General features: G+C 47.8%; 1 pseudogene; it reads left to right on the forward strand.

Moving 5' to 3' along the window:
- The first annotated feature begins 19,469 nt into the window (after nucleotides 1-19,469).
- Nucleotides 19,470-21,654, forward strand: LOC123181819 (UDP-glycosyltransferase 73E1-like; annotated as a pseudogene).
- The last annotated feature ends 560 nt before the right edge of the window (nucleotides 21,655-22,214 follow it).

The following is a 22,214-nucleotide window of genomic DNA, read 5'->3' on the forward strand; positions in this document are numbered from 1 at the left end:
GTCGAGTCTAGACATTGCAAAAACTTTTACTAACTTGGCTGTGTGCCTTACAGGCCCACGTCGCCATCGGGTGGTACTAGGATCTTTTACTCCTCGACCTTTACTCTGGGACTCTGATCTCTCCTCTATGCGGGTTAAATGAAGTTTACTAAATCTAACATTAGGATCTCGTTATCACTTCCACCCGGAGAGCCCCTTATTACTAATGATCGTCTGCTGCACCAGAAGACCCTGAAGATACTCTCCGCTGTTAACCCGAGAACTTGTGTTCATCGCGTTTGCAATTCACCTTCCACCGCAAACCCTTATGGATAACTACTTGCATTTGTTATTCTTACATTCATCCCCAGTGGTCTTGTTATTACAAGATACCCTGAAAAACTCGTCGTTGTTTCGATAATCCCTTGAGCTTACTGCCTTGCTGTTCTTTGTCACTTGAATACCCCTTCAAATAAATCCTCGCACTTGTCGAGTATCCGATCATCCCCAGTTGTTCATGAGTTTCACAAAAGTCTTCAAAATAATATTCGATCTTCCGAAAATCCTCTGGAGCCTTTGGCTCTTGAAATTCTTGCTTGCTTGCATTATGGTTAATCCCATAAGTCTCGTAGTCTTAATGACATTCCTTGTCTTTATCATTTTGAGTCTGTTGACTCAATATTCTGCGAGTACACGCAATCATCATTGATCCTTATAAATTACCTTTCCGGCTGAGCTTCCATTCTTTTAACTGGAATTGGTTCTCGACCAATCCAATTGTCGTTGATTGTACCCTAAGGCTATTCAACTTATCCATCCCTAATCAGAGCATTGCTTCTGATCCCTTGATTTGGAAATCATAATTCCTTTGCATTTGACAATTGAGTTAGTCAGTTGTTTCTATAATCTGATCTCCTTGCATTCTTCTTCCTCTAGTTGAGTACCGATACTCGTATCAGATCCTTTGTGGACCATCAAGTCCTTTGTTGGATTGTTATCCGACAGTGTCCTTCACATTTGATCACTTTGTGAGTTCTTCCCCTGATACATAATGCCTTTGTTAAGTTGTATCCTCTGCTTGGCCAACCATGCTCTGCTTTCGGGCTTGTGTTATTTACTCTTGAAACTTGTGGTATATGTTTCTAAGAAGTCCCTATGGGTTGAACATATGCCTTCTCTAAACCGTGTGAACCCGAAAGTTTTCACGAGTCATACTCTTCTGGTGCTTCACCAGATAAAATTTCAACACTGCAACTTCATCGAACGTGAGAAGTGAATGAAAGGTTATGCATTGGGGAAGTGGGAGTCGACCTTGAACTTGTGTTCATGCCCATGGACACGATGTAGATCTTATCATTAAAGCTTCTCTTAAATGAATTATTCCTTTGGTATAAGTTCATCTTATATCTAGGATCTGGCCTTCTGCAATCGTGGTTCCGACCATGATTGTTCTTCTTTGATCTCATTTCTCGGACAAGTTAAAACAATTGTCTTCTATGGATCAATACACCAGTCCAACCTTTACTTTGATCTTGTGTCGAGTATTACCCCCCTGGTATCTCGAGATTATCATGGAACTGCATAACTTTTTATGAGTTCTTCATCAAGTGCTACCTTCCCACTGATTCCAATTTTTCGCGGGCTCTGAGTTATTGAACACTCAAAGACCCCGATAACTGAACCGAGTCCGCTCTACGGTTCAACAACTCTTCAGTAAGCTTCTATAAGTATGAGTTTGTACCCGATCATGCCATTCCTAGCCTGTTTGGCTATATCATTGTTGTGACGATTCTAACTGTGCTACCTGGTCCTTATTCTCGGAGCACCAATTTTCGACGATGAACTAACCTTACGTCGATCCTCATCGTCATATCATTTCACCTTAAACAACAAGCTTGAGTTCGAGTTTGTGTCGTAACTGTGGTTCCAATAACCTCTTGCTTCATCATTCCTTTGACTTGATGTCGTCGCTGATTGACTACATCTGCATGAAATCTCTCGACAATTGTGTCATGATCATCATCAACCTTATGAGCTCGTCCAGGAATTCAATTGAATTCATGATGGGTAATACCATCCTTGCCCCTCGATGATTCCTGTTCTCATCGACCACTTTATTGCCTTCCGTTCAACACAACTTGTTCGTGTTTTGTGTAAACATTGAGATCACTGCTACCCAGCAGTTGATCTTCCTTACCTCAGAAGTATTACCATCTCTTTTTGTCAAGAATGTGGTGAGAATTTCACCACCTCTTAATAATTCTTGATACCATAATACTTCTTGCCATCTTCGTTCATTCCTTGGTCCCCGTATTGTTTTCAACCGGAATACCGACAATGGAGCTATGACGTGTGAATTCAAAACTTCTAGCAACCCTATTGCTTTGAAGTGAATGGGCGATAGTTCATTCTAAGTCCTTCGCTAATTGAATCACCATTCTGACATTGCTCGTGCAACCCAACCCATATTTCGGGCGCACCTTTCAACCAATGTTTAATTGTGTATGTTTTCCTCGAGCATACTTCCTTATATCATTTGATCTGACAAATGTCATCTTCTTGTTCACATTATTGTGGAAATCCATCCGTTTGGAATTCTCGATGGATTGGCGCTGAGCCCATTAGCCACCTCCTTGTCCTCTCCTTGGGTTAATGATGAACTCTTGTTAACGAAAGTCACTTCATAGTTCATTCCCGAGAATCTTACAGTGTCATTCCGTCAATTTGTGTTGCACCTTTCTTCTCAGGCATCCTGAGCCTGAGGTATCCTAACACCAATCATACCTGAATCTCCGTCAGATATGATGATTGGGACAACTTTCCAAGAGTTATGATGTTGATCCTTTGATGACCCGGTAACCTGATGTCATGCCTAGCACCCCCCCCCCCCCCGGCTGGAGGACCTATCAGTATAGATTCCTTTTCAGCAAGGTTATCCATTCATCCATGAGGAAATTGTAAGACTTATTCTACAAGTTATTCCTGATGGACCCTTCGTGTTTCCAAAGTCTGATCTTCACCTGAAGACCATGTCAATGCTATCTCGAAGCATGCCAATGGTACTCCGATTTGCAACAGGAACATTTGAAGCACGATGCTAGATTTTATTTATCATTTATCCTAACACCGTTGTATGGGTAATATCATGAGATTCCTCCCCCCCTTACCTAAATGGTTTTCTACTTTATATCCTGTCATGGATATCTTGCTCTGCTTGTCCTTGGGAAGGATATACCCTTGAAATATGTGTTTAAACATATTTTCCTTTCCATTGTTCTGTTTAATCTGATGATCATGTTTTCCTTCCATTGGTTTGTTTAAACCTTTTCTATGATCTATATGATATAAGCAGTAATAATCCACTGCTTGTGCAAACACCTCGATGTACAACTCTGTCAGTAAGACCCTGTTTCTAGTGTTGATGACATTTCGGTAGTCACCGACGGACGGGAACTTTGCCTATTGGTCCGCCTCGTTCAACAAGCAGGAAAATGGTTCTCTTCGTCCCTCACCCTTGGTATCGACGTTGTTGCCGACTTAATCGACAAGCTACCCTCTGACATGCCTTGCTTGCATGATCGCGCAAGACGTCTCCTCCCTTCCTACTTTAACCCACTTGTTGGGCCCATAACCCACAGTTCCACAGGATCGAAACCTGACTCTCCTGTACACCCTGTTGTCAGAGTTATTCCTCGTGCTTGACCTTGTATGTAATTCACGGGCCACTTGCCTGTTGATCTATTCTGGTATCAGACACAATACTTATTCCCGTTGCTCAGAACCCCTTTCGCACTCTGCTTCAGGAAATGAACGATTGCCTATCTGCTTGAAACTTCTTATTGCACCGTCTTACTTTGCTCTCGATATGTGTAATTCGTTCAACTCGAGAGATACTCATATGTTCATTCTTGGGATACCCCCGAGTTGGATTTCCCTTATAACATCCTATCATTGTAGAGCTCCTTACCTATTCGTAAGTACGATGGAGTTCCCCGAAGAAAGGACGACAACTTCATCATGATGCTTTGGAATAAAGACTTGAAGACATCAACGAAAGGGATTGACTTCTTCGAGGAGATCCGTTTGAATGTCGTAACCAGAGCTTTCCCCCTTACTCCCCTCTTAAATCTCGGGACGAGATTTCTTGTAGTGGAGGAGAATTGTGACGCCCGGATAATCAAGCTACAGTAACCTCTGCTAATGACGCCACATCACCACTCTTACTGTTGTAAATCTCACGATGATTCAATCTCGTTCGAATTCAAGATTCAAAATCAAGTCAAACGGTAAAGTTTTCAAACATTAAAATTAAAATGTTCTAGAGGTGGCAAATAATGCTTAGGTAATTATGGTGGAGGATCACATTTTTATAAAATAATTAAAAGCACTAAACTAAATAAAACAGTGGCTTAAACAAATAATTAAATGCATTTTATAATTATTAAAACATTAAACTATTTTATTAGGTAGGAGAAATTCATGTGGCAATAGAGTATTTATAAATACTAATTTAGGGGCTAGTGGTATATTTTATAAAACTAAAAATAAAGTAAAACTAATATGAAAACAGGAACTATAAATAAAAAAACAACAAGAAAAGAAAACAGAAACCCCCCCTTCCCGAGTGGGCTTCGTGGCCCAGCCGGCCAACCTGGCCACCAGTCAGGCCGGCCCATTCCCAGCACCCCTCCCTGGCCTATATGTCCCGACTCCCTCGACGAAACCCTAACCCCCTCCCCCACTCACCCGCACGATCCCCACCTCTCCTCTTGCCCCCACTCCCTCCCCCCCGATCCAATCGGGATCGGGCCCGAACCCATCGCCGCCTCCCCATCGCCCCTGGCGCACGCCCCCGACGTTGCCCGATCCCACGACCCCGCTCCTCCCTCTCCCCCGACCTAGATCGGGGGGCAACGACGCCCCTCGCCCCGAGCACCATCGCCGGTCACCGCCCGGTGGCTTCACCGGCCGAGGCCACCTCGCCGCCGCCCGTCATCGCTCCTCCTTCTCCTCCCGTCCGTGTGCCGCCCCGACCCCTCCACCCCCGATCTGGAGCGGGGGCTCAACCCCGCAGCGCCCCGAGCCCCGATGCCGCGCCGTCGCCACCGCCGCCACCCGAGGACTGTGTCGACAACGCCGCCTCGCCGGACCTCCTCGCCGGTCGGCTTCCTCCACGACGCGTCGTCCCCGACGTCCTCCTCAACCCCCACTGCCTAGACCCTACGCGCCCCTCCCCGTGAGCACCTCCCCTCCTCTATGTTCCGTCCCGGCCCGCGCTCACCGCGTCGACGACCCGCTCCCCCCACCCGCGCCCCCTCGCGCTCGTGCCGGCGCCTGGCCATCGGCTCGCGCGCCCGCAGTCCCTGGCCATCGGCCTTATGCCGGTCCGCCATCGCAGCGCTCCGGTGCTCCTCCGCCGCCGCCGCCGGTGGTCACCTGCCATGGGGCCGCCACCGGGCATGGCCTCGCCCCCTTCTGTGCGGGTGCCCGATCGGTCCCCGCCCCGCTTTGCGCCCAGCGCCCGGCGCCCGCATACCCGCTATGGCCCCCTCTGCCACTGACCAGAGGGGCCCACGCCCCATAACGTTTTATTAAAAAAAGGAATTAAAAATATAAATAATAAATAAAAATAAAAATGATTTAATAAAATTAATTATTAAATAATTAATTATCTAATGAATTAATTAAGTTAATTAATCCGGTTTAATTAATTTAATTAACTAGTTAAGTATAATTAAACTGTAATTAGATTAACCTAAACCCTAATTAACCTAATTAGAGGATGACAGGTGGGTCCCCCCCTGGACCCACATGTCAGGTTGACCAAGTCAACTCTATTGACTGCTGACGTCAGCATGACATCATGCTGACGTCATAAATCCATTTTTTCAAATTAATTAATTAATTAATTAAATTCCAGAAATTAATAAAATCTTTAGAAAATCATATCTTTTAATCCGTAACTCGGATTAAAATATTTTCAACATGAAAGTTGCGCAGTCCGTTCGTCCGCCACACACCCCTAACCTATCGAACTCGCAACTTTCCCCCTCCGGCTCCGCTGCCCGAAAACACGAAACCCCGGGGATATTTTCCCGGATGTTTCCCCCCTTAACCGGCATCACCTCATACCACATTAGGGCACGCCTAGCATCGTTACTTGTCATGTCATGCATCGATATGCATCTGTTTACATGGTATTCATTGTTTCTTCCCCCTCTTCTCTCTGGTAGACTACGAGACCGACACTGCTGCTGCCCAGTTCGACTACGGAGTTGACGACCCCTCTCTCTTGCCAGAGCAACCAGGCAAGCCCCCCCTCCCTTGATCACCAGATATCGCCTATTCTACTCTATACTGCTTGCATTAGAGTAGTGTAGCATGTTACTGCTTTCTGATTATACCTATCCTGATGCATAGCCTGTCCTTGATACTACTGTTGTTACCTTTACCTGCAATCCTATATGCTTAGTATAGGATGCTAGTATTTTCATCTGTGGCCCTACATTCTTGTCCGTCTGCCGTGCTATACTATCGGGCCGTGATCACTCGGGAGGTGATCACGGGTATATACTATATACTTTATACATGATACATGTGGAGACTAAAGTCGGGTCGGCTGGTGGAGCACCCGCCAGTGAATCTTTGAGGCGGAGCGTCAGGGCAGGTTGAGACCGCCTAGGAGAGAGGTGGGCCTGACCCTGTTCGGCGTTCGCGGATACTTAACACGCATAACGAGATCTTGGTATTTGATCTGAGTTGGTTACGAGCCTATACGCACTAACCATCTACGCGGGAGTAGTTATGGGTATCCCGGCGTCGTGGTATCAGCCGAAGCACTTCGTGACGTCAGCGACTGAGTGGCGCGCGCCGGATTGGACTGGAACGCCACTAGGCTAGGTCTGCTTCCGGCCGCGTACGCAACGTGCAGGTGTGCTCAGGGCGATGGGCCCAGACCCCTGCGCGCTTAGGTTTAGACCGGCGTGCTGGCCTCTCCGTTGAGCCTAGGTGGGGCTGCGACGTGTTCATCTTCCGCGGCCGGGCATGACCCAGGAAAGTGTGTCCGGCCAAATGGGATCAAGCGTGCTGGGTAAGTTGGTGCACCCCTACAGGGAAGTTAATCTATTCGAATAGCCGTGATCTTCGGTAACAGGACGACTTGGAGTTGTACCTTGACCTTATGACAACTAGAACCGGATACTTAATAAAACACACCCTTCCAAGTTCCACAAACAACCCGGTGATCGCTTTTCTACAGGGCGACGAGGAGAGGATCGCCGGGTAGGATTATGCTATGCGATGCTACTGGAGATGCTACTTGGAGATGCTACTTGGAGGACTTAAGTCTACTCTCTTCTACATGCTGCAAGACGGAGGCTGCCAGAAGCGTAGTCTTCAATAGGAATAGCTATCCCCCTCTTATTCTGGCATTCTGCAGTTCAGTCCACTGATATGGCCTCCTTACACATATACCCATGCATATGTAGTGTAGTTCCTTGCTTGCGAGTACTTTGGATGAGTACTCACGGTTGCTTTCTCCCCCCTTTTTCCCCATTTCCTTTCTTTCTGGTTGTCGCAACCAGATGCTGGAGTCCAGGAGCCAGACGCCACCTTCGACGACGACTCCTACTACATCGGAGGTGCCTACTACTACGTGCAGCCCGCTGACGACGACCTGGAGTAGTTTAGGAGGATCCCAGGCAGGAGGCCTGCGCCTCTTTCGATCTGTATCCCAGTTTGTGCTAGCCATCTTATGGCAACTTGTCTAACTTATGTCTATACTCAGATACTGTTGCTTCCGCTGACTCGTCTATGATCGAGCACTTGTATTCGAGCCCTCGAGGCCCCTGGCTTGTATTATGATGCTTGTATGACTTATTTATGTTTTAGAGTTGTGTTGTGATATCTTCCCGTGAGTCCCTGATCTTGATCGTACACATTTGCGTGCATGATTAGTGTACGATTGAATCGGGGGCGTCACATTTGACCATAGTTTGACCAGATTTAACAAAAATTCAAAAAAAAACTGAAATTTGAGCATAACTTTTTTTCCTTTTAGAATTTGAGGATTCTAAAAATTTGCAAACAGGCCATAGGCGGTCGAAATCGGATGCGGATTTTCGTGCTGAACATTTTGATATATTATATGTTTTTTTCTGACATCGTATGCAAAAGTTATAGCCGTTTTACATTTTCCCTGCATTTTTTTGCAAAACATGTCCAAATTTAAGTTTTTTAAATTTTCCTAACTAGTAGATGTGGTAATATAACTACATCTCGAAGGATTTTAACTTTTGAAGTTTTTATCATTTTCTTTTGCTTTTTAAAAAACTGAAAAGGCAATACACGGGGGGGGGGGGGGGTAGGATTTGAAAATTGCACCATTAGTACCGATTCGTGGCACGAGCCAGTACTAAAGGTCTCAACCCCATTAGTATCGGTTCGTGCCATGAACCGGTACTAATGGGCATCGCACCCTTTAGTATCGGTTCGTGGCACCAACCGGGACTAAAGGTCCCATTTGAACCGGGAGTAATGCCTGTACGGTGCCCTCGCCGCTCGAACCGGGACTAATGCTAACGCAACCGGGATTAATGCTCTTTTCTGGCCGAACGAAAGACCTGTTTTCTACTAGTGCCTCTTCACAAATAAGAAAGAGAAAAGGATATGCTGGATCCCCTTGTCGCAATCCTCGGGAGGGTGTGAAAAACGGCAGAAGTGATCCATTTACCTTGACCGTGAATCGGACGGAGGTGACACACTTCATAATGAGACGCACGAACTTGTCACAGAACCCCAGTCTGACTAACATCGCCTCCAAATAATGCCATTCGACACGATCATAAGTTTTCAACATGTCGAGTTTGACAGCACATGAGGCTTTTTTGCATTGCTTCTTTTCCTTCATTGCATGCACACTTTCATAATCTACTAGGACGTTGTGAGTGATCAACCGTCCTGGCACAAAAGAACTTTGTTCCTCCCCAATAATCTCATCCATTACTAACTACACTCAACCATGCTGCCGTATTCTTTCCTAATCTTATTGATTCCTAATATAATACGTATATACTACAAGGAAAAGGACACGAATAACATGGCATGCAGGCCGATTCAATTGCTAAACTTTCCTATTGTGTACTACTTGAGTCTTTCCAACACTAATTACCGGCAACACTGACCACTTTCTAACTACAACTTCGCTCAGTTTTGATTCTGAACATACCAGAAGATGAATATGTAGTTATCGAGTTTACTAGGCTACCCGCTCAGCTGGGGGCATCGCGTCGCGTGGTCAATCCGGCTCCCACGATCTACCTCGTTGGCAGTTTTACTCGGCGCTGTCAAAGATCCAGCCGGCCGTTTCAATAGACGTTGCTATTTTGTGCTATAGCTGATGACGTGTGAGGATGCTTTCCTCGCAGACCCATCTCTGTGTGCCTCCTGGGCAAGTAAGGCCAACTCCAGCGTGGGACCCTATTCTGTCCAGGTGCGTTCGTTTGAGGTAAAACGGACAAATCAGCGGTCCAATACGCGGGACGCAAACGTACTTTTGTTTGTTTTCTGTCCGCTTTCGACCCATCCCCGGCCTAAGTTTGGACCGTTTTTGGGGTGAAATAGACAACACGGGGAGGCGCACGCTTGTCTTCCCCTGACCCGCTCGTCAATGGCACAAAACAAAATCCCCGTGCCCCATTTGGCGCCATTTATCCCAAACCCTCCCACGTCATACGTGATGCATCATCCATGGCCTTGAAGAGGCCGAGGGGCAAGACCAACTCCAAAGTGGACGGCATATGTGATGCGTCATGCATGGCCTTGCATGAGACTTTGCACAACGTGATGTCTCAAAAGGATGTGAGGGACGAGAAAAAGCGACAAAGTAAGGATGAGCAAATAAAGCAATACCTAGAGCTTCAAAGGAAGAAGCTTGAGATGAAGAAGGCGGCCAAGAAGAGGAAGATTGACATCAAGGAGGTGTCCCGGCAAAGGCAGCTTGACATCTAGGCTGCCAATGTCACGGCCAGGCAGAGGCAGCTCGATATCGAGGCCATCAATGCCGCAACCAAAGCAAAGGACGTGACCCTTGCGATCATGAGCGTGGACTTGACCAAGATGAGTGAGAAGACGAGGAGCTAGTTCGAGGCCAGGTAGAAGAAGATGTTCGACGCCGACGGCCTAAACTAGGTCGTCTGATCGGCCATGGCCGTTCTTGTTTGGAGTCTGGCATGGGTGCCGGGCGCTGGGCTGCTGGCTGTGTGCCGGCGAGAAACACATTCATTTTAGAGGTTGGCTGTGTTGCCGATGACAAAGCTATTTATTTTGTAGGCTGGCTGTGTTGCCGGCGAGGACGTGTAGACCACTGGCCCTGTTTCCTGCGTGAACTAGGGCCGCTGGCCTGAACTAGGGTGTGGTATTTCGAAAGTTGACGTTTGAAAATGAAGGCAGACAAGATGAGGCTAAAGAATGCGTCCGCGCGTTGGACGCACGGCCACCGCATCACAGGACAGGCCCGGACACGATCTCGTTGCCTTATCCAAACGGATAAAATCCAGACAAAACGGATGTCCGTTTGGGGTCGTGCGCTTGGGTTGGCCTAAGAGAAAGACGTGACGTGGATCTTGGGTGAAAACCTAGCAACCAACCCCGCCCGTCTCCGAGCATCCAATCGCTCCTCGAGCCCTACTCCCCTCCTCCCTCGCTCTCCACTGCACCGCCTCCTCCCCTTTACATTTCTCTCCGGCGGCAGCGGCGGCGGCGACCTGCAGGCTAAAGGAGGGCAGAGGCCCTTGAACCACGACACCTCCAAAAAGGTAAGCGACACCCATCTGCTTCGCCATTGTTGACTCCAGCAGAGCTGGAGGCTTTCACCACGAGCAGCCACACCCTCTCCTTGAACCGGTCGACGAAGCCCGCCGCTCGGTTGAACCTCAACCATACGCCCCAATGGATACCACCACCGCACCTCGCCGCCAACGTAGCAGATGTTGGATATGCAGTGAACGAGTGATGAGCAGCGGCGAGTGGTGCGTGTCATCTTTCGCGCTGCACCTTCACCATCCACGGTCGACGTAGGTTGTGAAATTAAGAGCTGGAGTCAGGTGAGGGGCCACTTGCCAAAGAAGAACGGTTCTGGCATCAGAGCCGTGGACAAATACTAGTGGGTGACGTGTTGAAGGTGCATGCGTGTAAACGGCATCACCTCAGCATCATCCAACCAATAATTATTTTGTGAGGGAACGTGTTGCATAGAAGCTACTTCACATCAAATTTATCTCCTCTAAAGATCAACTTGCTGACATCTTCACGAAGCCTTTACCACATCCACAGTTTGTAGGTTGTAGACGCAATCTTAACTTGCTTTGTATCTCAGGCCATAGTTAAGATTGAGGGAGGGTGTTAGACTATATATATAAATATGTAGCCTTTGTATATATATATTGTACTCTGTATTGTACACCTCTGTGTATCCTATATATACTAGTAAGCATGCACGTGCAACCCGGGTCTCGACTATTATTGTAAATAATATGTAAAATCATGTGTATAAAAAAGCTAAAGTAAATATATCATAATAATAGTGGAATTCACAATATTCTAGAAATGATATAATTTAGCATTACATATAAGGAGCATAGATGCAACTAATCTACTTATTTCTTAACATGTTTTAGAAAAATTGTACAATGTCAGAAACCTTGTGTGCATCTTCATCTCGTTGTACATGAGTCAGTACATTAAAAATTGCTTCTGTATCTCCCAACAATCACATGAGGATTATAAGGCTTTATCATGGAGTAAGTAGTACGGAAAGATATTGCATTATTTGGGTCTAAAATTGTATCCATCATCTCTCAGGTGAACGCCTTTTCCCATTATTCTATAAGCATGTCATGGTAATACTTGCGCAAGATAGTATTTCTTTACAGTGATAGTTTTGCCCTTAGTGATGTCTTTCAACGCGAGGTCTTCACTGACATAGGGGTGCAGGCACATGACTTTTTCCATGCAGATCTTGCTATAAATAAGATGAAACTATCAATTAGATCATCACTGCTTTAAAATTAAACATATATTTGTACTGTGCTATTATCCACAAGCCCACCCCACTTGCATCCCTAAGTGACATGGTATGCGGCACATGACTTTTTCCATGCAGATCTTGCTATAAATAAGATGCCACCATCTCAACATAAAACCTAGGCCATCTTCCCTTTCTTCTTCATTGTGGTGTTCATGAGCTGAGTTTGCCTAGATGGAATAACCTATCGTTAGGGTATTCCGAGAGGAGTGGGTGGCTTAAAAAATAAGGTTTCTTAAATAATAGTCTCCCTGTAAACAACGAAATGGAAACCGATAAAGATACTTGACAAATGAATATCCGTCATAAGACAGAGTAATGCCATTTTTTATTTTTTTAATCAAGAAAGATTGTTCAACATCGTACTCCTTCCGTCCTAAAATAAGTGTCTTTGATTTAGTACAACTTTAGTACAAAGTTGTACTAAATCAAAAACACTTACAAAGTTGTACTAAATGAAAGACACTTATTTTGGGACGGCTGGAGTAGAATATTGTGTATTTTACACGCACCAATGTCCAGTAATGAAAATATTAGGACACATTACAAGGCCAAGCATTGGCCCACGATATTTGCTTGCCTCACATGTAACTCCGAAGCGGAAACATGAAGGTAATATTTGCTGGTGATGAGAAGTTTAGAACAGAATAAAAAAGAGGAACCATTTCGTGCAACTTCTAAAAAGTTCTCCCATCAAATGAGCTCTACGGAAGAGGATCATGCATGATGTGTAAATCAATAAACAACCATCAGCAAGCAAACCTGAATGGAATGGAGATTGGCGCAATGTGAATCCTCTGAATCTCATTTGCTCAAGATTGAAGCCTAAAAGGAACAAAAAACAGATAATTAAGTTCAAATTGGATCTGAATAACCAAAATAAAGAAGAGAAAATGAATAAATTATGCACTAAATACAAAATGCGTCCCGGTGTACCTTGAATATTTAAGTAGGGAACATGACAGGTAAACAAGTAAGGTCATTTACGTAGACCTATGCCAAGGATCATCATCACAGTTGACAAGAAATCAAAATCAAGACAGATTGAACTGTAGTCAGTTTGATTAGGTCATCTTAATTGAGTTTGAAAAACAAGACACACACTAAATTGTAACCAAAGCAGAAAGAAGACATATTAAGAAGTCACCTCAGCCTCCCACAAGAGGCACAAAAATAATGTCCACTTGTTTAAGTCTGGAGAAAAATTAACACCTGGATCTGGCATAGAATGTTCATTCCTTCCAACTATTAGTGTGCCAATCCTTACACAAGAGTGATCACCTGAACATATATTTGTTCATGTTAAAGGCATCAACACAGAACATGATTTTCAAAGATTAGAGAGCTATTTCATTGGTGATTTAGTCATCAGAGATAGATGGACAGAGATAGATGGACACATACACACGGGTGATAATAGGTTGTTCCATAAATAAAAAAGGGAGGATGTCCTCTGCTCGTCTGCACAGAAATCGTCTCTCCTTTCTGATTGCCCCGTCCATGCCTGCAACACAAATGTCAACCTCCGCTGTCATAGGCAGGTTTAATACAATAACAATGAAGGGCTCGAGCGTAGGTGTTCAACACAAACAATATTTTGAAAGAAATGTCAACCTCGTTGAACACTTGCATGGCTTTGAGACATAGGATACCACTTTCAAATTGATGGAGGAGGAAATGAGCCCAGCAAACACGGCGTCAATGCCTTTCGCATCATCACCGTGGAGGATCACTTCATCAGTTGCTCGTTGAACGACTGAAGGGCTCGAGCGGCAAGCCAGCAACGTCTACTGCATGGGAAGGCAGATGGCGAGCGCCTAGCCCCTCGCCTTGGCCTTACGGCTGGCTGCACTTAAGGAAGGTCACATCCCAGACCATCGCTCGAATCCTTGCCGCCTGCATCACGCCGCCACGGGGCGACGACCTCCGGCCACCTGCCCGCGTCATCGCTAAGCCATGCAGCAACTCGCGCCGGCGACACGCATGCGCCCCATCTCACGCCATGGGAACTCCAGACCTGCGCAGCACATCCCTTGCCTCCACGCCGCCCAAGGAGGCCAAGACGGAGAGAAGGAGCGGTGGCTAGGGTTCTCCCGAGCCCTGGGGTCGCGAGTTGGAGAGCCCTTTTTTCGCCAAGGACTGGAGCAGTTGTGCGGGGGATGGCGATGGAGGCGTGAGAAGAGGCAGGGAGGAGGTTCACGATGCGAGAGGTAGGGAACGTGCGATGCAAAAGGTTTATTTTGTAACCGGTAGTAATTAATGGGGCATGTTGTGCGGGGGTGCTAAATGCGTTTAGCATCAACCATGTTTTAGTGTTAAACATTGGAGTGATTTGGGCTATTGGATCAAGTTGTTTGAAGGGATGAGATTGTTTGGTTCTCCGCCCTTTCGTCCTTTTATAGGGATAGTAGATACAACATAGCCGCACCTCCAGGTAGTCCTGGCCATGGGCAGCCCGACCCGAACGCCGCTCCCGGGCTCGGGCCTAGATTTTGAGCCCGAAGGCCGGGCCGGGCCGGGCCTGGGCCCATCATTTTTGCGTTTTCCTGAAGGACGGGCCGGGCAGGCCCGAAGCCCGACGGGCTTTTATGTGTTCGGGCCGGGCTCAGGCCCAGAAAACAGACCCGACGACCGGGCCGGGCCGGGCTCGGGCCTGGGTTTTTTGCGTCGGGCTTGGCTAGGCCCGGCCCGAAGCCCGGCCCAGCCCGAGGTATGGCCAGGTATACCTCCAGGGGTGTCGAGCAATTCCCTAAACCTAAGTCTAATAATCCAATCCCGCCTCGAGCCCTGCTCCCCTCCTCCCCTGCTCTCCATTGCGCCACCTCCTCCCCTTTACTTTTCTTTCCGGCGGCTGCGGCAGCAATGACATGCATGCAAAAGAAGGGCAGAGGCCCTCGAACCACGACACCTCTAAAAAGGTAAGCGACACCCATCGGCATCGCCATCGTTGACACCAGCAGAGCTGGAGCAAGGCTTTCACCCCGAGCAGCCACACCCTCTCCTTGAACCTCAACCACATGCTGCAACAGAGGCCACCACCGCACCTCGCCAACGTAGCAGATGCTGAATATGCAGTGAACGAATGATGAGCAGCGGTGAGTGGTGCGTGTCATCTTTCGTGCTGCACCTTCATCATCCACGGTCGACGTAGGTTGTGAAATTAAGAGCTGGAGTCGGGCGAGGGACCACCGGACCACTCGCCAGAGAAGAACGCTTCTGGCAACGGAGCCGTGGACAAATACTAGTGGGTGGCCATCGCGGTCCGCCGTCCGTCGTCTGTTGATAATGCATGTGTGTAAACGGGGAAGTGGATTTTGTCTAACTCGTTGTTGCCCGCACATCTTATATCTCGGCCGCACATCAGCCATGCATGTCACATCACTAGGTCCACTATGCTGTCAGATCTGCAAGGTATCTCTGGTGTAATAGACTCCCGAATAGATTGATGCTGGTGTATATGAGCAGTATTCCACCTGACGCGTCGTACTGTGGGGCCAAGCTATAAGATTCGATCCTACCCTACTGTACAGCATGCACCATTCCGTCTGCTTCTCCTATTAGTATTATCTACCGCGAAGATTACATGCTAAATAGCACCCCTTGACGTGAGTACTAGTCGTAAGTTTAAGTAATAGTACTGTACTAATTTTTACACGTGTATATTAATTTATTTATTCACAAGGATTAAATATCCGATGCAAAAAAGTTCTTTGTGGTGAGCAAGTAACGTACCGGGACTGTTGGTAAAAAAGGACCTCATGAGCCTTTACAGCGTGGAGATTCGATTGCAAGGAGTCGTCCGTTGCACTACAAAAAGTTCTTTGAAGTTGCCAAAAAACGTTTACACAGGGAAACAAAAGTGTACACTACATAATGACTCAAGAATCTCTGAGACTACAGTTTAAAAAATTAACTAATCCATCGGCGGGGCACAGCTAGCACGTCACCAATATGCTGCGGCTGGCAGATGCTCACCTCCTCAACACAACATTGCACTACAAATAGAAATGTCTTAATATATTTTTAATATATTCTGTAAATATAAATTTTTTAATTTAGTTATGGGGTCGTTTTCCAAGATCCCTAGTGAATAAACTTACCAATCGATATAACATTAAAGTTCTTCATGGTCGGGTGAAAGAGGCCCCCCTTTGAGTACGTATGGTTGCTATCTCTAAAGTTCTTCGCATTTGACCATAAAAGGACCGGAACCGAGGATATAAAGTGTGCATAGAAGGTTATATGGAACATAGTGTCCAGTGATGAAAATATCACAATAATTATAAGGTTGTTTCCCAAATCCCTAGTGAAAAAACTTACCAATCGATATAACATTAAAGTTCTTCATGGTCGGGTGAAAGAGACCCAACTTCGAGTACATATGGCTGCTATCTCTAAAGTTCTTCGTGGTCGACCATAAGGAGACCGGAACCGATGATATAAAGTGCACATCGAAGGTTATATGGGACGTAGTGTCCAGTGATGAAAATATCACAATAATTATGAGGTTGTTTTCCCAATCCCTAGTGAAAAAACTTACCAATCGATATAACATTAAAGTTCTTCATGGTCGGGTGAAAGAGACCCGCCTTCGAGTATATATGGTTGTTATCTTTAAAGTTCTTCACGGTCAACCATAACAGGACCATAACCGAGGATATAAAGTGCGCATCGGCGGTTATATGGCACATTCGGTATGGTTTCCGACCTTTGGTTCTGTCTCACACTTATTGTGATATTGTCATCACTAAACACTACATCACATATGGTATATGCATGATACGAGTACACTCAATCCATGTCAGGCTGGTCATAAAATTAAATGCATTTTTCTAAAATGTTGTATGTGAGACATGAGATCCAGAATTTGAGGAGATTAGCAAGGCAGCACACATACCACATCGTAATTCATACACCATCAGTGCTGACCGCACCAGAAAAAAAAGCCTCACCCCCAAATCCAACACAGCAACACAAAAAATCTTAAGTCATAAGTACGTGTGATTGATGGTCAAGCAAAAGATAAAAAATCGATGCCCAAGAATACAGATCTGGGAGGGAAATTTTGAGAAGGAGCAGAGGACGGCTCCTCCTGATTCTTCTTAGCAACCCAACAAAAACTAACAGCGACACATGAAGAATCGCAGGAAATCGACGGGCATGTGGGTTACCAAGGGCGATGCGAATACGGAATATTTACCAAGGGTCACCCACCTCCAATATGCGGACGACACCTTGCTGCTCTTTGAGCCTGACGATCATAGCGTAGCTTCGGTCAAACTTATTCTCCTCGCTTTCGAAATCATCTCTGGTCTTAAGATCAATTTTCTTAAGAGCGAGGTAATAGCCATTGGGATGGATCCTCCACTCGCTTCTCATGTAGCCAATTTACTTAATTGTAAGCTAGGGAGCTTTTCAATTAAGTATTTGGGCATGCCTATCTCAGATAAACACATCTCCATTCTGGAATGGGAACCCTTGTATGGCAAGGTGGCAAATAGAGTTAGCCCCTGGCGTGGTCGTTTCCTCTCCTCGGTGGCCAGATTAATCCTAACTAACTCTAGCCTGTCTTCCCTTCCTCTGTTCACGATGGGCGTGTTTTTGCTGGCTGATGGGGTTCATGCCAGGCTTGATACGCCCCGATCCAAGTTCTTTTGGGAAGGAACGGGGATCAAAAACAAGTACCACCTAATCAAATGGGCCGCGCTCTGTCGCCCTAAGAAATTTGGAGGTCTTGGGATTCTTAATTCGAAGCTAATGAATGCCGCCCTCTTAACCAAGTGGATTTGGAAACTCTCCCAAAACGAGCAAGGGCTCTGGGTGGATATTCTTCGCACCAAATACTTCCCATATGGGAATTTCCTTACCTCCAAAGCTAAAGGATCAACTTTTTGGAATGGGATCCAGAAAGTTATGCCGGCATTCACCTTAGGAGCCAAGTTTTGTGTCAACAATCGGTCCTCAACACGGTTTTGGTTGGACCCCTGGTTTGGCTCGGAACCCTTGTGGAAAAGCCATTCCTTAGCATATCGGCTTGCTACTAACGTAGAAATCCTAGTGGCAGATGCGCTGCGTTCCAATCCGCCCGCGGTCTCTTTCAAAAGACCCCTGCTTGATAACGAACGAGCCCGTTGGGACGGGCTTGTAGCTGATCTGGCGGGAGTGAACCTTCGTCCTGAGGCCAACTCGGTCTCCTGGGCTCTCTCGCGCTCGGGGAAGTTTTCTGTCCAATCCTTGTACAACAAACTGACCGAGGGACCGACCCTGGACATAGCTAGGGGGCTATGGAAAGCTGCCATTCCCTTAAATATCAAAATCTTCGTGTGGAAGATGTTTCGCGATCGCCTCCCCTCCTCCAATAATATCGCTCGTAGGAATGGGCCCTCTGACGGCTCTTGCGTGCTTTGTGGCCAACATGAAGATGCCAACCACATATTTTTTAACTGTCACCTTGCTCGCTTTGCTTGGAGTGCGGTTAGGGAGGCGTTCGGGCAGACCTAGGATCCTCGCTCTACCTCGGACCTGCGCGCTTTACTAGCTGCTTTTAGGGATGGTTTTGGCCGGGTCTTATGGCGCTGCGTGGGAGCCTTGCTGTGGTCCATTTGGACCACCCGCAATAAGATGACTATCGAGCACAAATTTCCTTCTCACCCGGCTGACATTATTTTCAAATGTCACTTATTTCTTCAGACATGGACGCCGTTGGGGAAACGGCGTGATGCGGATCGGATGTCGGAGGCGATGGAGCGGATTCGGACGATCCAGATTGATGCCCGCCACTAGCCTGCCGTAGGCTCTGATCTTTTGGACCGGCACATTGCTCTATGTTGCTTATCTCCTCTTGCAGGCTTCGGCCGGTAGCATGTATCGTACCTTGGCTACGGCCGTTTTATCTTTGTTGTTAAGTGTTGAACCTGTTGGATGCTGCCTTATGTGGGCTTTATTAATTTAAAGCCGAACGCCTCCGGCGTCTTCGTTCTAAAAAAAAAAGAATCGCAGGAAAGCAAATGGCATCAAGATTTGGGAAGAACAACCGCGGATCTGGGCCCTCGGCCTTCGAGCTCAGGGGAGGAACTAGTCGCCCGCGTCCTCCCCTTCTTGCTCCTCCTCTTCTTGCCTCCAACTCCATGTGCTGCTGCTTGGTGAAGCGCTGATGGAGGAAGAAAATGCATTACGGTGCTTGGGCGGCTCGCCGTGGAGGAGGACGTCGGAGAGGCGGGCCGCCATCGATTTCAGGAGCAGCAGAACAAACCCTGCACATGGAGTTCACATGTTAAACAATCTTGCGGGAGGAAACAAAGAAGCACATAAATTAGCAGATCTCAAACACACAGATGAGTGGAACAATGATACGCATGCAGCCTAAGTAACAACTAGAAAAAATCCAACAGAGAATATTGGGGAAAGAACTCACATGAGGCTAGATCTGGAGTCTGGGAATCGAAATTTGGCAAGTTATAAATCGTTGGGGTGGATGGGGCAACCGAGTGATGGTGTAGGCGCGCAGCTCAATGGTGTAGGGGCCTGGTCGCCTGGACAGATACGATGTGATTGTATCCGGTCGTATAACCGTGGGAAAAAAGAACTAGGGAATCGTTGGTTGGGACCCGGTGGGCTTGGGCGCGCTAATCCACATGATTCATCGACGGGGAGAATTCGAGTTGCGCGCGCAAACAGATAGGATTCGCCATATTCGTGTAAACGGCATCACCTCTGCATCGTCCGTCCGCCGTCTGTTGATAATGCACGTGGGTGGCCGATGTAGCAGCACTGCCTCTACTCCGTGGATCTCGATCTCGATCCAACGCTGGCCGTGGCCGTGATTCTATCTGTCTTGGCCTTCCAGATGCTAATCTATAGCTCCTCCTTCCAGCATACTGCACGTACAACAAGTAAATTATCCCCAACTTCGTGTTGACTTGTTGTACTCCGCGCGGCCATGGCACGGCCGCTACACTTCGTGCTGGTGCCGCTCCTTGCGCCGGGCCACGTTATCCCGGTGCTCGACCTGGCGCGCCTCATCGCCGACCGCGCCGGCGCGCGCGTCACCGTGGTCCTCACGCCCGTCACCGCCGCGCGCAACAGGGCCGTCCTGGAGCACGCTTCCCGCGAGGGGCTCGCCGTCGACGTGGCCGAGCTGCCGTTCCCGGGGCCGGCGCTGGGGCTGCCCGAGGGGTGCGAGAGCCACGACATGGTCACGGACCTCCCCGGCATCATGCTCTTCTATGAAGCCGTGTGGCTGCTCGCCGGGCCGCTGGAGACGTACCTCCGGGCGCTGCCACGGCGGCCGGACTGCCTCGTCGCCGACACGTGCAACCCGTGGACGGCCGACGTCGCACGCCGGCTTGACATCCCACGGTTTGTGTTCCAAGGCCCGTCGGCGTTCTTCCTCCTGGCGCAGCATAGCCTGGCCAAGCACGGCGTGCACGACACCGACTGCGTTGCCGGCGACTTGGAGCAGTTCGAGGTGCCCGATTTTCCGGTGCGCGCCGTCACGAGCAAGGCCACGTCGCTTGGATTCTTCCAGTTTCCTGGGATGGAGAAGGAAAGGCGTGACACGCTGGAAGCCGAGGCCACCGCCGACGGATTCGTCTTCAACACCTGCGCGGCTTTCGAGAGCGCGTACATCAAGGGATACGGTGCGGCGCTCCACCGGAAGGTGTGGGCGGTCGGGCCGCTCTGCCTTCTGGACTCCGACGCGGAGACGACGACCGGAAGAGGCAACCCCGCGGCCGTCGATGCCGGCTCGGTCGCCACTTGGCTCGACGCGCGGCCGCAACAGTCCGTGCTCTACGTCAGCTTCGGCAGCATGGCCCGCCTCTTGCCGTCGCAGGCCGCGGAGCTCGCCGCCGGCCTGGAGTCGTCGAATCGCCCGTTCATCTGGGTCACTAGGGAGACCTCGACGCGGGGTTCGAGGAGCGCGTGGAGGGCCGCGGCTTTTTCATCCGTGGGTGGGCACCGCAGATGAGCATCCTGTCGCACCCGGCGGTGGGCGGCTTTCTGACGCACTGCGGGTGGAACTCCACGTTGGAGTCCCTCTCCCACGGCGTGCCGCTCCTGACATGGCCGCACATCGCCGACCAGTTCTTGAACGAGACGCTGGTCGTGGACGTGCTCGGCGCCGGCGTCCGGGTCGGTGTTAAGGTGCCGGCCATGCACGTGTTCATGAACCCCGAGCTATATGCGAAACAGGTCGTGAGAGACGACATCAAGAAAGCGTTGAGGGAGCTGATGTATGAGGGGGCGGAAATACGAACGACGGCAAAGAAGCTCGCGACGATGGCAAGGGAGGCGATGGCGGAAGGCGGGTCGTCGGGCCGGGATGTGGCCAATATGGTTCACCATGTGGGGGAGCTCGCGCACAGGAAGGACAAGGGCGTGTCCGAGCTTGGAAACAACGAGAAGACAGATGGTCAAGTCAAAATTTTCGCTCTAGGATAATTAAGACATGTACTTAGTTCCTTCGTCCGGAATTATTTGTCGAAGAAAATGAAGTATCTAGACGTATTTTTGTTCTAGATAGTACATTCATTTTATTTATTTCTATTCTATGACAAGTAATTTCATACGAGAGAGTACTAGACATGAATAACAGGCCATGCCGATATGGTTTATTTTTTCAACGTCACTACAGACACAAGCGCTCATATACACACGCATACACTCAATCCTATAAACGCACACACCCACATCTTATCACTATGCGCTTCTCTGAAAGACCGAGTTGGCATATCATCTTAAAATTTACGACATCACCGTAGACACCTTGTCATCTTGAAATTTACGCATCACCAAAAATCCTAAACTAAATCCAGAAATAAATGCGAGCACCATGATTTAAACCCTGGTGGGCTGGGGATACCACAATTCCTCTAACCATCCAACCACAGGTTGGTTCGCGCTATGCCAATATGGTGAGAGAGGTGTGGAGTACACCTATTATTCTCTTTCTGTTCGTTTGTTTCCGTATTTTTTATTTACATCTGTTTTAAGTGAAAGTGCACTTTTTTCATCCTATTTAATTATGTAACGAAAATTTTATTTCTGTTTTCAAGTGAAAGTGCACTTTTTCCATCCTATTTAATTATTTAACGAAAATATGACACCTACTAAACAATTATGAAACCACCCTAAACCCAATCAGAAGACCCCA

This window comes from Triticum aestivum, chromosome 1A (assembly GCF_018294505.1).
Source record: "Triticum aestivum cultivar Chinese Spring chromosome 1A, IWGSC CS RefSeq v2.1, whole genome shotgun sequence".
Taxonomy (NCBI): Eukaryota; Viridiplantae; Streptophyta; class Magnoliopsida; order Poales; family Poaceae; genus Triticum; species Triticum aestivum.